Source organism: Oryctolagus cuniculus, chromosome 2 (genome assembly GCF_964237555.1).
Source record: "Oryctolagus cuniculus chromosome 2, mOryCun1.1, whole genome shotgun sequence".
Taxonomy (NCBI): Eukaryota; Metazoa; Chordata; class Mammalia; order Lagomorpha; family Leporidae; genus Oryctolagus; species Oryctolagus cuniculus.
In genome coordinates this window covers 174,271,582-174,282,999 of record NC_091433.1, presented here as the reverse complement: position 1 = coordinate 174,282,999, position 11,418 = coordinate 174,271,582, and the positions used below count along the sequence as shown (strand labels likewise).

The following is an 11,418-nucleotide window of genomic DNA, read 5'->3' as shown; positions in this document are numbered from 1 at the left end:
AATGCACCGGGGGGCATGAATGTGAAACCAAAGCCTCAAATCCCAGCCTGTGCATGGTGCTCCTGGCCTAGGACAGCGTCCTGTCCTGCACAGCCGCGGCAAGCCGTGGTGGGATAAGAGGTGCTGGGTGTATCGTGGAGCAGGGGAAACCACAGTGGTTTGTTGGCCGTGTTTGCTCATGCAAGACAGCTGTGAAGGTCATTGCCAAACAACGGGGCAGGAATCAGTAACTCACTGGCAGCCGGTCAGCCTGGAAGCTCGGGCCTGTCCCCAAAAACACAAGCTGGCCAAGAGACAGGTCTCCGCCCCAGCCCCACCCGTGTGCTGAGTACTGACCAGGCTAACTGAGCCAGCCCATCCCCGCCTGGTGGGCCCCCTGGTTTCCCTACCTGCTGCCTCTGGCTGTCCCAGCTTCTCCTGCGGTGGGCTTTCTCCTCCCAGGGAGTAGAGGGCAGTGGAATGATGCCTGGGCACCACTCAAAGCCGGCACCCCAGATAGGCTGAGGACACCCTCGTAGTCTCCCCCACTGCAGCCCAGAGAACCTGCTGGTGCAAGCTCACCTGGGTGCCCACAGGAGTGTGGTCTGCAGGATCACCTGGAAGACTCATTGAAACGCAGCGTGCTGGGCGGCGCCTAACAGAGCAGGTCTAGGAGCTTGCTTTTCTAACAGGTCCCTAGGGGATGCCGATACGGCTGGAACTGGGACCCCAGCAAGACAACGCTCATACAAGAGAACACTTGAGAGCACTTTAGCTCACCTAAGGCACGGCCAACGGTCACCTGCCAACAAAACTCAACTGCCAGCAGCCCGGGAAGAACGCAGAGAGAAGAGAACAGCCCTACCCCCTCATCCCAGCCAAGACACCATTCACCTGGATCAGAGGCCTGGTGGCAACATTGTCCTTGAGTTTCTGCTAGGGGAAGCAACAACTTGCGGTCAACAATCAAACGAGATCTTCCCGGTGCTTCAACACCCCGCCACATGGGACGGGCCCCAAGACAAATTTCTTACTGAGATCCGTGCAGCCGCCGATTCCAGGTTCTCGGCGTCCTGTGCCTTACAAGGCTGGTGGCTGGCGGACCCTGATGGGGGCAGCCCCGCCTGGGGAAGACAGGCCCTCAAGTCCCTTTGGGGGCCTCCCCTGGAATTGCCATTTCTTCCGGAAGCCTCTGGGCCTCCATGTGTGGACAAAGCAGAGGACGGGGTGGAGGGCTTCGCACACTGGAGTTGAGGCAGCCTGCCCTGACCTCCGGTTTCTGGAGAGCAATGCTGGGCTCAGAGTGAAGGAACGCAGGCTCAGGGCTGCCGCTGCCCCTGCCCCTGCCCCTGCCCCACTGGCCGTGCGCCCTCCAGGAGTCTCAGAACATCACTCAGCCTGTGGCTTCTTCCGTAAGAGGAAAACCGTCTGCCCCGCTGAACTTCCAAAGTCATCACAAATGGTACCACGGTGCTGCAAGCTGCCATTGGTTTGCATTGTTTTTTTTCTAGAGCAGGATGACTGACCCCAAAACAGCTTCTCCACTCTCCTGGGCCACTGGCTCTCAGAAATGTTTCCAGTGGTGTCTGCTTATACATCACACACCTGTGGGGCCCCTTCTCCTCGCCAGGCGCTGCACAAAATTAACACAGTCCACATTTGAGGAAGACAAGACTCAGCACCAAAGAGCCACCAGCCTGCTGGGAGTCGTGGCAGGTGTCAGAGTGATCTCATCCCAGCCACACATGGTGACTGATGGGAGGGCGTGCCCAGGGCGCCCTGAAGCAGAGAAGTCCGACTCCTGCCCAGGAACTGTTCTCCCTTCTTCCTTAGTAATGGAACTCCATAGATCCATCTAGAACAGAGATTATATTTCTTTTTTTCCCTAGCAGGGAGATGTGACCATGTGACTTAGTTTTTGGCCAGTAGTTTCGATGTAACTGGGAGTGGTGGAGGGCTGCTTCCAGGAGATCTTAAACAGCAAGTGGCATAGCTCTGTGCCGCCCCTCCCTCCACCCAGCTGCCCAGAACTCAGATGTGATGGCTAGCGCTCCAGCTGCATCTTTAAGCTAGGATGATAGCAATGTTCTCGAGACAATAGAGCGGGGGGTGTGGGGGGGGTGGGGGGTGGGTCTCAATAGCTCACAGCTGTGTGGAGCTTTTGCCGCAGAACTGGGCTGTTCTCATAATTAATTAACGTAAGATAAAGTGAATTTGGCACCACATTTAGTCCACTATTTTCCGTTTTCTGATAAACATAATGACTGAACATAATCTCAGCTAATTCAAGGCTAGACTTTAAGTGGCCTAAGGACTTTGGACTTTATAGGCAGTAAGGATAGTTTATAGATACAGAGTAACTTGATGTGGAGAGAAAAAAGGAGGAATAGAAATGGACCAAAATTTCAAGAGACTGGGGTAGTCCGATGAACTCGGATTCAGAGGGAAGGGTGGCGAGCGTGGTTTCAGATCTGTGGACTTTGCAGCAAATGCAATTCATCCATGTAAGGAATCCACAAGGCAGCTGGAGAGCAGAGGGGACTCCTGAGAAAGAGGTGGGGCCTTAGTGAGACAACGCCCGTACAAGAAGACCTGAGAGCGCTTTAGCTCACCTAAGACACGGCCAACGGTGAGAGGAGGTGGGACCATGAGAGGGAGGAGGGACCCTGAGAGAGAGGAGGGACCTGAGAGGGAGGAGGGACCCTGAGAGGGAGGAGGGACCCTGAGAGAGAGGAGGAACCTGATAGGGAGGAGGGACCCTGAGAGAGAGGAGGGACCTGAGAGGGAGATGGGACCCTGAGAGGGAGGAGGGACCCTGAGAGGGAGGGGGGACCCTGAGAGAGAGGAGGAACCTGAGAGGGAGGAGGGATCCCGAGAGGGAGGAGGGACCCTGAGAGGGTGGTGGGGCCCTGAGAGGGAGGTGGGACCCTGAGAGGGAGGTGGGACCCTGAGAGAGAGGAGGGACCCTGAGAGGGTGGTGGGGCCCTGAGAGGGAGGTGGGACCCTGAGAGGGAGGAGGGACCCTGAGAGGGAGGTGGGACCCTGAGAGGGAGGAGGGACCCTGAGAAGGGGGTGAGACCCTGAGAGGGAGGTGGGACCCTGAGAGGGAGGAGGGACCCTGAGAAGGGGGTGAGACCCTGAGAGGGAGGAGGGACCCTGAGAGGGAGGTGGGACCCTGAGAGGGAGATGGGACCCTGAGAGGGAGGTGGGACCCTGAGAGGGAGGAGGGACCCTGAGAAGGGGGTGAGACCCTGAGAGGGAGGAGGGACCCTGAGAGGGAGGAGGGACCCTGAGAGGGAGGTGGGACCCTGAGAGGGAGATGGGACCCAGAACTCCGGCCTCCGGCCTCAGAGTCTCTCATGTAAAAGTAACAGCTGACTCACTGCAACGTGGCCGGACCTTGGCAGCATTGTACTACATGAAATAACCTGTCACAGAGGCACAGACACTGCGTGATCCCACTCCTGGGAGGCGTCCACAGTCATCCAATTCACGGAGACAGAAAACATGATGGTGGAGACCAGGGCAGGGCAGGAGGGAGACGGGTAACGGGTACAGTTTCCATTGTGCAAGCTGAAGAGTCCTGGCGATGGATGGTGGTGATGGACCCCCAGCCATGTGAATGTGTCCGTGCCATGGAACCATGCACTTAAAGATGGCTAAGGGGCAGGCGTTTGACACAGGAGTTAAGGTGCTGCTTGGGATGCCTGCATCCCATATCAGAGTGCCTGGTCCAGGTCTCTGTCACCCATGTGTCACCTTGGATTGAGTTCTGGACTCCTGGCTTCAGCCTGAACCAGCCCTGGCTGTTGCAGCTCCTGTGGAGTGAACCAGCAGGTAAGAGGATCTCTCTCCATGTATCTGTCTCTCTGCCTTCCAAATAAAATTAAAATAATTTTTAATTTAATGATTAAGATGGTGAAAACAAATGCATACATATATATGAGTAAATAAAGAAAATATTTAGTAGCTTAAAAATAGTAATATCTGAAATCCCAAAAGTAGATGAGGCTTCCAGAGAGAGAGGGGAAAGTGAGCTTGGAAGGGCTCCCCTTGGAGGTAGAACAAAGTGGATCCAAAGAAAGATGCCACAGCCATTTGGCCTAGTGGTTAACAAGCTCAGGTCCTACTTCAGAGTGCCTGGGTTCAAGACCCACCTCCGTCCTCACTCCAGCTTCCTGTTAGTGTACACCCTGGGTGGTAGCAATGGTGGCTCAAGTATTCAGGTCCCTGCCACCCATGTGGGAGACTTGGATTGTGTTCCCAACTCCCAGCTTTGGTCTCAGCTTAGCCTCAGTCATTATGGGCATTTGGGGAGTGAGCCAACAGTCAGTCTCTCTCTCTCTCTCTCTCTCTCATATATATGTGTGTGTGTGTGTGTGTGTGTTTCTCAAATAAAAATCAGAGAGAGAAAGAGATGGTTTTCCCAGTCTCTAGGACATGAGCCAAATAAACTTCTATTGCTTATAAATTACCCAGCCTGTGGTATTCCATCCAGTCCAAGATTGGGTGGCCCGATTGGTCTGGGATCTGATGAAGCATTTAGGGAGTGAACCAAGCAGAGAGGAGAGCACCCATTCATTCTCTCTCTCTCTCTCTCAAGTAAATAAAAAATGAAAAAAGAGCAGTGATATGAGGTGGAAAGAGAAAAAGGAGAGATCTTATGTCACAAAAGCAAGGAGAAAACCATTTCTGGCATAATTAGCAAACTTGCAGGAAGCAGCGATGCTAGAAAAGACAGAAAGCGATCAGCGACTCTCACCAAGCTGTTTAGATAACAAGAGTCTCCGAGGTCGCCCTGCATGCAAGCCTGAAACTGCAGGGTGGCCATGGAAAGGATTTTTCAAAGCTGGCCACGAATGCGTCATGTCCAACAAGACAGGGCCTGCAGGAACACTCGGGCATCTGTTCTGCTGCCACGGTTGTCGAAGCCCAAGGCTGCCTGCGGGCAGTGCAGTGAGGAGTCCGCTAAAGCGGAAAAGATTTGTCGAGCTACAGAAGAAACTCAGCAATGCAGAATAAAAGGTGCTTGCGCACGCTGGGGAGACGCCAAGGCAGAGTTACAAGATGGCCCCGACAGGAGGGGTGTGAAGAAAGAAGCTTCACTGTCCCAAACAGCTACCCTGCCCACTTGGAGTTCCCTTGCAGAAGTGGCATTTAACACACAATCCAGCCGTGATCATTTTAAGAACTAATTGAGGCACAGAAAAAAATTTGAAAAACAATTTAGCTTAATGTCTGGAAACAGAATCCCTCTGAGAGAGCTATTTTCCCAATGCAAGGTGTCTTGAGTCAGGTGAGGCCAGAAGCTTGGGCTCCAGGGAGTCAGACTGACGGAAGAGAAAGCTACCTGGAGCTGCGTGGGCTCAGGGGCGGGAGAACGGAGCGGGCAGAGTCGCCGGAAGAACTTCTGGCAGTCTTCCTCACAAGTCTATAGTGCAAACGCACCCCTTCTGTCTCCTGAAACTCTATGAAAGCAGGGAGGTTTGGGTAAAAGTAAGGAATTGGGCAACTTCCATGTTGGTCCAACACCAGGATAGTAATAAAAGAAGATGGGGGCCAGCGCTGTGGTGTAGCGGGTAAAGCCCCCGCCTGCAGTTGCCGGCGTCCCATATGGGCAACAGTTTGAGTCCTGACTGCTCCATTTCCCATCCAGCTCTCTGCTATGGCCTGGGAAAGCAGTAGAAGATGGCCCAAGTCCTTGGGCTCCTGCACCTGTGCGGGAGACCTGGAAAAAGCTCCTGGCTCCTGATTGAGGCCATTTGGGAAATAAACCAATAGTTGGAAGACATCTCTCTCTCTCTCTCTCTCTCTCTCTCTCTCTCTGCAACTCTGCCTTTCAAATAAGTAAATAAATCTTCAAAAAATAAAACACTGAGAACCAGAGCTCATGGGTGAAAGGAAATTGCAATGAGAAGGAAGACCTTGGGCAGCATCCGAGTAGAGTACTCCGCTTGGAATGCCCCTCCAAAACTCATGTTGGCATTTAATTGTCACTGTGGTGGTATTAAGGTGATTGGGCCATGAGGACTCTGAGCTCCTAATGGATTAGTGCCATCACCACAGGAGTAGGTTCGCTCCCTGGGAGTGGGTTCCTGATAAGGAGGAGGAGGGTAGCCCTGTTTCTTCCATCTCGCCTGTGCCTGCCTGCCCTTCTACCACTTTGAGATGCAGCCTGAAGGAGGGCACACCCCGGGCAGCACCAGCCCCTTGAACTGCTCCGCCTCCAGAGCCATGAGCCAAACAAACTTCCGTTTTCACAAATCACCCAGTCTGTTGTATTCTGTTAACATCCGTCAGCTTTTCGTCACTATAACCAAAACACCTGAGAGGAGGACTTAGGAAGGAGGGTGTGTGTTGGCTCGTGGTTTTGGATTTTCGCCCCCTTGGTCTGGTGTCTGATGAGGGTGGTGGACGGTGGACGGGGTGCAGAGGAAGGAGCAGGCGCTGAGGCAGGGAGCTGGCTGGGCGTCTCCCTCCATGTCTTCCTTACAAAGCAGCTGTGACTCATCACGGGCACTCCACCCTGACAACCTAACCCAGCCTGCTCACTTTCCAGAGGCCCACCTTCAGACACAATAATTGGATTAAGTTTCATCCTTAATCCGTTAACACAGACTCCGGGGATCAAGCCCTTAACACATGGGCCTTGGGAGGACACCCAAACTACCATCCCAACTGTTGACACTGTTAGAGAGGCAGAAGACACACAATGCCGCTGCCACAAAGGGTTCGCTAGCTGTGCTGACTGTTGTTAACAGTCGGTTGGTCCTTTCAGCCACCTGCCATGTGTGTTCTTGTTCTGTCTCAGTCCTGTCTCCTATAATCCTACATAGAGAGTTCTTAGGATGAGGGGCTGGGTCAGAGTCAAGTGCAGCTGATAGATCAAAGAAAAGCAGAACCAGCGAAAGGTGAGCAGGCCTGCGGAGCAGCGAGTGACCCCTGACACTGGGAGGGGAACTTCCTGCAGGAGCAGGGGCCTGGTGGCCACACACAGTGATTCAGATTGTGCACTGCACAGAGGCAGCACATCCACAGCACACCACCTGCTTCCTCGTTGTCACAGATGAGATGCTTATAACAGTTTCCCAGCCAAATGTCTTAAAGAATGGGTCCCACAGGGCTGGCGCCGTGGTGCAGCAGGTAAAGCCCCCACCTGCAGTGCTGGCATCCCATATGGGCAACGGTTTGAGTCCTGGCTGGCCCTTTTCTGATCCAGCTCTCTGCTATGGCCTGGGAAAGCAATGGAAGATGGCCCAAGTGCTTGGGCCCCTGTACCCACACGGAAGACCTGGAAGAAGTTCCTAGCTCCTGGCTTCAGACTGGTCCAGCTTCCATCATTGCGGCCATTTGGGGAATAAGCCAGTGGATGGAAGACCTCTCTCTCTCTCTCTCTCTCTCTCTCTCTCTCTCTGCATCTGCCTCTCTGTAACTCTGCCTTTCAAATAAATAAATAAATAAATCTTTAAAAAAAATGGGTCCCTTTTCTTACCCAGCACAAAGATGCCGTATAGATTAGCAGCAGCCTTGATGAGGGGAGAAGGCCTATGGCAAGAAGTTTATGAATGAGTGGCTAGAAAAGAAACAAAAGCCATGTGTATGCAGCCCCTACACGGGGATATATATTATTTATCAGTTTAAACAGCAAACATTTAGGACCTCACAGTTCTGTGGGGAATCCAGGCGCAGTTGAGCTGAGTGGTCCGGGCTCAGGGTTCCTCAGAACACTACAGTCAAGCCCTTGGCCAGCAGCCATAGTCACCTTGAGGCTCAGCGGGGGCTCAAGGGTCCACTTCCAAGCTTACTCACCGGGAGTAGCTAGGGTCTGCTTCCTCCCAGGCCATGGGGATGGGGGTCTCCGTTCCTCACCAGGCTGTGTGGGCCTCTCCAAAGACTTGCTCACAACACAGCTTCTCCCAAATTGTGGGATGCCGGAAAGAAAGAAAGAGGGGGAGGGGAAGATAGAGCAAGAAAGGGGAGGAGAGGGGAGGGTGAGAAGGGAGGGGAGAAGCAGCAGAATGGATGCCTCATACGGATGCCACAGTCCCCATGACCACATCCCCTTCTCTGTGCTGTTCTATTTGTCAGAACAGCTGAGTAACTCAAGGGGAGAGGGTTACACCGGAATGCGAATCCCAGGAGGTGAGGGCCACTGGAGGCCATCTTAGGCTGCCCATGAGGCTTCTTTGAGAAGGCAAAATCTTACATTCTTGGAGTGAAATCAGCAAGACGCAAAAGAATTTGGGACAAGCGCTCAGCTCATTTTAGTCAGGGACCAGGGTGTGCGCGTGTCAGTGACGCAGCGGCTAAGTTGAACAGATGGCTGCACAATGGCCAACAGCTGCCCCTCACTTGGCAGGGGCTCGGTCACCTGCTTCACAAGGCTTTGGCTGCGGAGCCCTGGGGGAGCTGTCTTTACCGACCGCGTGGGATGAAGCAGCTCACGTATGCCCATCAGAGGTTTCCCGTCCAGAGTGGACAGCCCATGCAAGCATCCAGAGAGGCACTCACAGAGAACAAAGCACCTCACAGGCAGGTGCATTTCTGCACTCTGCATGAGCAGAGCCTGTTGGGCAGGTCAGTAGCAGGCAGGGCCTCTTCCCAGCACCTCCAATAGCCAGGCCTACCAAGCCTCCCAGAGGGCTGGGCTCGAGGCTGCCAACAATTCCTAGAGACACAAGTCCTGTGTGAAGAGCTGCTCCCTTCCCCAGCCTGACTCATCCATTGTGAGACTGTGAGCTTCCTTGTAAACTTATAGAGCCCAGAGAAGCACAGGACTAAAACAGAAGTATTGTCAACTTAGCAAGTGCCATTCGACCGCAGCCAACTCCTCTGGATTCTTTCTCCTGGAATTTCTGAACCACTCCTGAGTTGATTCAACTTCACAAATATTTATCGAAGGCCTGGTACGGGTGATGGGTGAACTCCAGGCCATGGGTTGTCTTGGACAAAGTTGACCAGGAAAAGGCAGAACTAGGGGTTGGGACAGGTTGGCGGGCACAGTGGCAGGAAGTGGCCATGCCCACGACTGCAGCTGAAAGGCAGTTTCTCAAGGAAGAAAACATGCAGCTACCATGAACCCAAGGGTCAGTGTCAAAGGCAGACACTGACATGTCATCAAAGCAAAGACAAGCATAAGACTTAGAGAGCCAAGGCAGCTCCAAGTGAACGGGGAAAACCATGCTCCCAGGCCCGGCCAGGGAGCAGAGGCTGGGAGCCAGCTGCATTCCTGAGAGCAGAGGTGATGTCTGATGATTCAGCTTCCTGTCCCCATACAGGATAAAGTTAGGTGCTCAAGTCAGGCAGGAGAATACAAGGATGGGCTCTACCACGTAGGCTCTCATGCATCAAGATGTGAAGGCCACGGTGGGCATCTGGAAACAAGAAGGCAATGGTCTTCAGGCTTGGAGGCTGGGGAAGTTTAGCTCAGGATCCAGAACAAGACGGGGGGAACCTGATTCTAGGACATCCCTAGGACTCACCAGGATTAATGGATTCTAAGAGTGAGCATTTGAAGCGACCCACCTGCTTCCTGAGAACTGGAGTGGTATCTGTGCTGCTTTGATGAGCAGGGCTTGGCCAAGCCCAGGCCGAGGGATGAAACAGGTGCTCAGAAAATGTGTGTGTTGTGTGTGTATGTGGGGGGGTGCTGGCATTGTGGCATTGTGCTTGGCTCAAGTCCCAGCTACTCCACTTCAGATCCAGCTTCCTGCTTATGTGTTTGGGAAAGGAACAGAAGATGGACCAATGGCTTGGGCCCCTGCATTCGTGTCAGAGGGCCAGATGGAGTTCCTGGCTGCTGCTTCAACCTGTCCCAGACCTGGCTGTTGTGGCCATTTGGGTAGTGAACCAGCAGATGGAAGATCTCTCTCTGTGTATCTCTCCCTCTCTCTAGTATAAATAAATAAGTAAGACATTGAAAAGAAAAGAAAATGTGTTTGGAGGGAGTAGCTGCTCCCAGGAAAAAATGGGAACTTGCAATGTATGGAGTGCACTGGGCGAGGACACAGAGCCGTCAAGGGCAGTGTAGAGATTTTTTTTCTTTCCAGGTTATAGTGAATCGGGGGGAGCTAATGGAACCCAGATTTCATGTTGAGAGCAACCAACATGATGCCAACTTTGTTTTACTTTCCTCACTGTCACCCACAGGGTCTCCTTCAGAGTAGAACAGAGGACTGAAGGGACAACACCATTCCCCTCGTAGGGGGTCCAAGCTCCAGACTGTGGATGTGCGTGGTCAAAAACCAAGCCCACAACTTCACCGTGAGGCTGTAGAACCTCCTCTCTCCCCATCACGAGGTGGGAGGCCCTGAGCAGGACACTGAGCCCGCTCAAGCCATTTCCTGCTCAATTAGAAGGAAGACTCTGTGGTTCTCTGTTTCTGCTGTTCTGTGATTTAGTTGTTCTGGTCTCTCTGAATAGGATGCAGATGATAAAGACTGGCCCACCATGAAAACAGGCAGTGGCTCATCAGCATCTACTGAGAACTATAACAGGTCCAGAAGGAATTTCACACACACAGCCCCTCTCTGCTGTTTCCATGGAGTCGGCTCCCCGGAAGCTCTGTGTGGCAGCTCCTGTCGCACTTGCTTGTGCTTCCTGAGCCCCCTTGGGAAGGGGCAGCCTGACGCCACTGAGACCTCGCTGGACTTAAAGATGAGAAGACCCCGGGGGCCAGAGCCATGGTGTAGCAGGTAAAGCTGTCGCCTGCAGTGCCAGCATCCCACATGGGCACCAGTTCAAGTCCCGGCTGCTCTACTTTCAATCCAGCTCCCTGCTAATGTGCCTGGGAAAGCAGCAGAAGATGGCCCAGATCACTGGGCTCCCGCACCCACATGGGAGACCTGGAAGAAGTGCCTGGCTCCTGGCTTCAGATCAGCCCTGCTCCAGCCGTTGTGGCCATTTAGGGGGTGAACCAGCAGATGGAAGATTCTCTCTCTCTGCCTCTTCCTCTCTGTAACTCTGCCTTTCAAATAAACTAATAAATCTTTTTTAAAAAATGAGAAGACCTGGATGCTGGTCCCAAACCAGGTGTGTGAGTTGGGAACTCCCATGGGCTCCTCTGGAGTGCACAGAATACCTGTCCTGCCAACACCCCAGGCTGCTTGAAAACCAACGGCCTCTCCAAAAAGCATTAAGTGGGAAGCGGATGCCATGCAGAAAAATCCAGTCCAAGTGGCTGATGTGACACAGGAGAACATGTCAGGAAAATGGTCTTTATAGAGTCATAAAGGACCTCTTCCAGATTTGTAAATTGTAGAAAATTAAAACTGGACTTTGGGAATATGTGTGGTAGGAGGCAACGTGGCACAGCTGTCAAACGGGCAAAACCAGAGAACCACAGTGCCGAGGTGACCGTGGTCCGTCAGCCTCTGACTCTGTCTCCTCTTCTGGCAACACGGGTATACTCATCTTTCCCTTCCACTTCCCACAGCTGAC

The 11,418-nt window shown here is 53.1% G+C and overlaps 1 long non-coding RNA gene across 1 annotated transcript; it reads left to right on the top strand.

Annotated features, from left to right (window-relative positions):
* The first annotated feature begins 9,279 nt into the window (after window positions 1-9,279).
* LOC138848646 (uncharacterized) lies at window positions 9,280-10,979 on the top strand. Its single transcript, XR_011386724.1, has 3 exons — window positions 9,280-9,585; window positions 10,129-10,278; window positions 10,402-10,979. It is a non-coding gene; the product is annotated as an uncharacterized lncRNA (long non-coding RNA).
* Window positions 10,980-11,418: the final 439 nt, after the last annotated feature.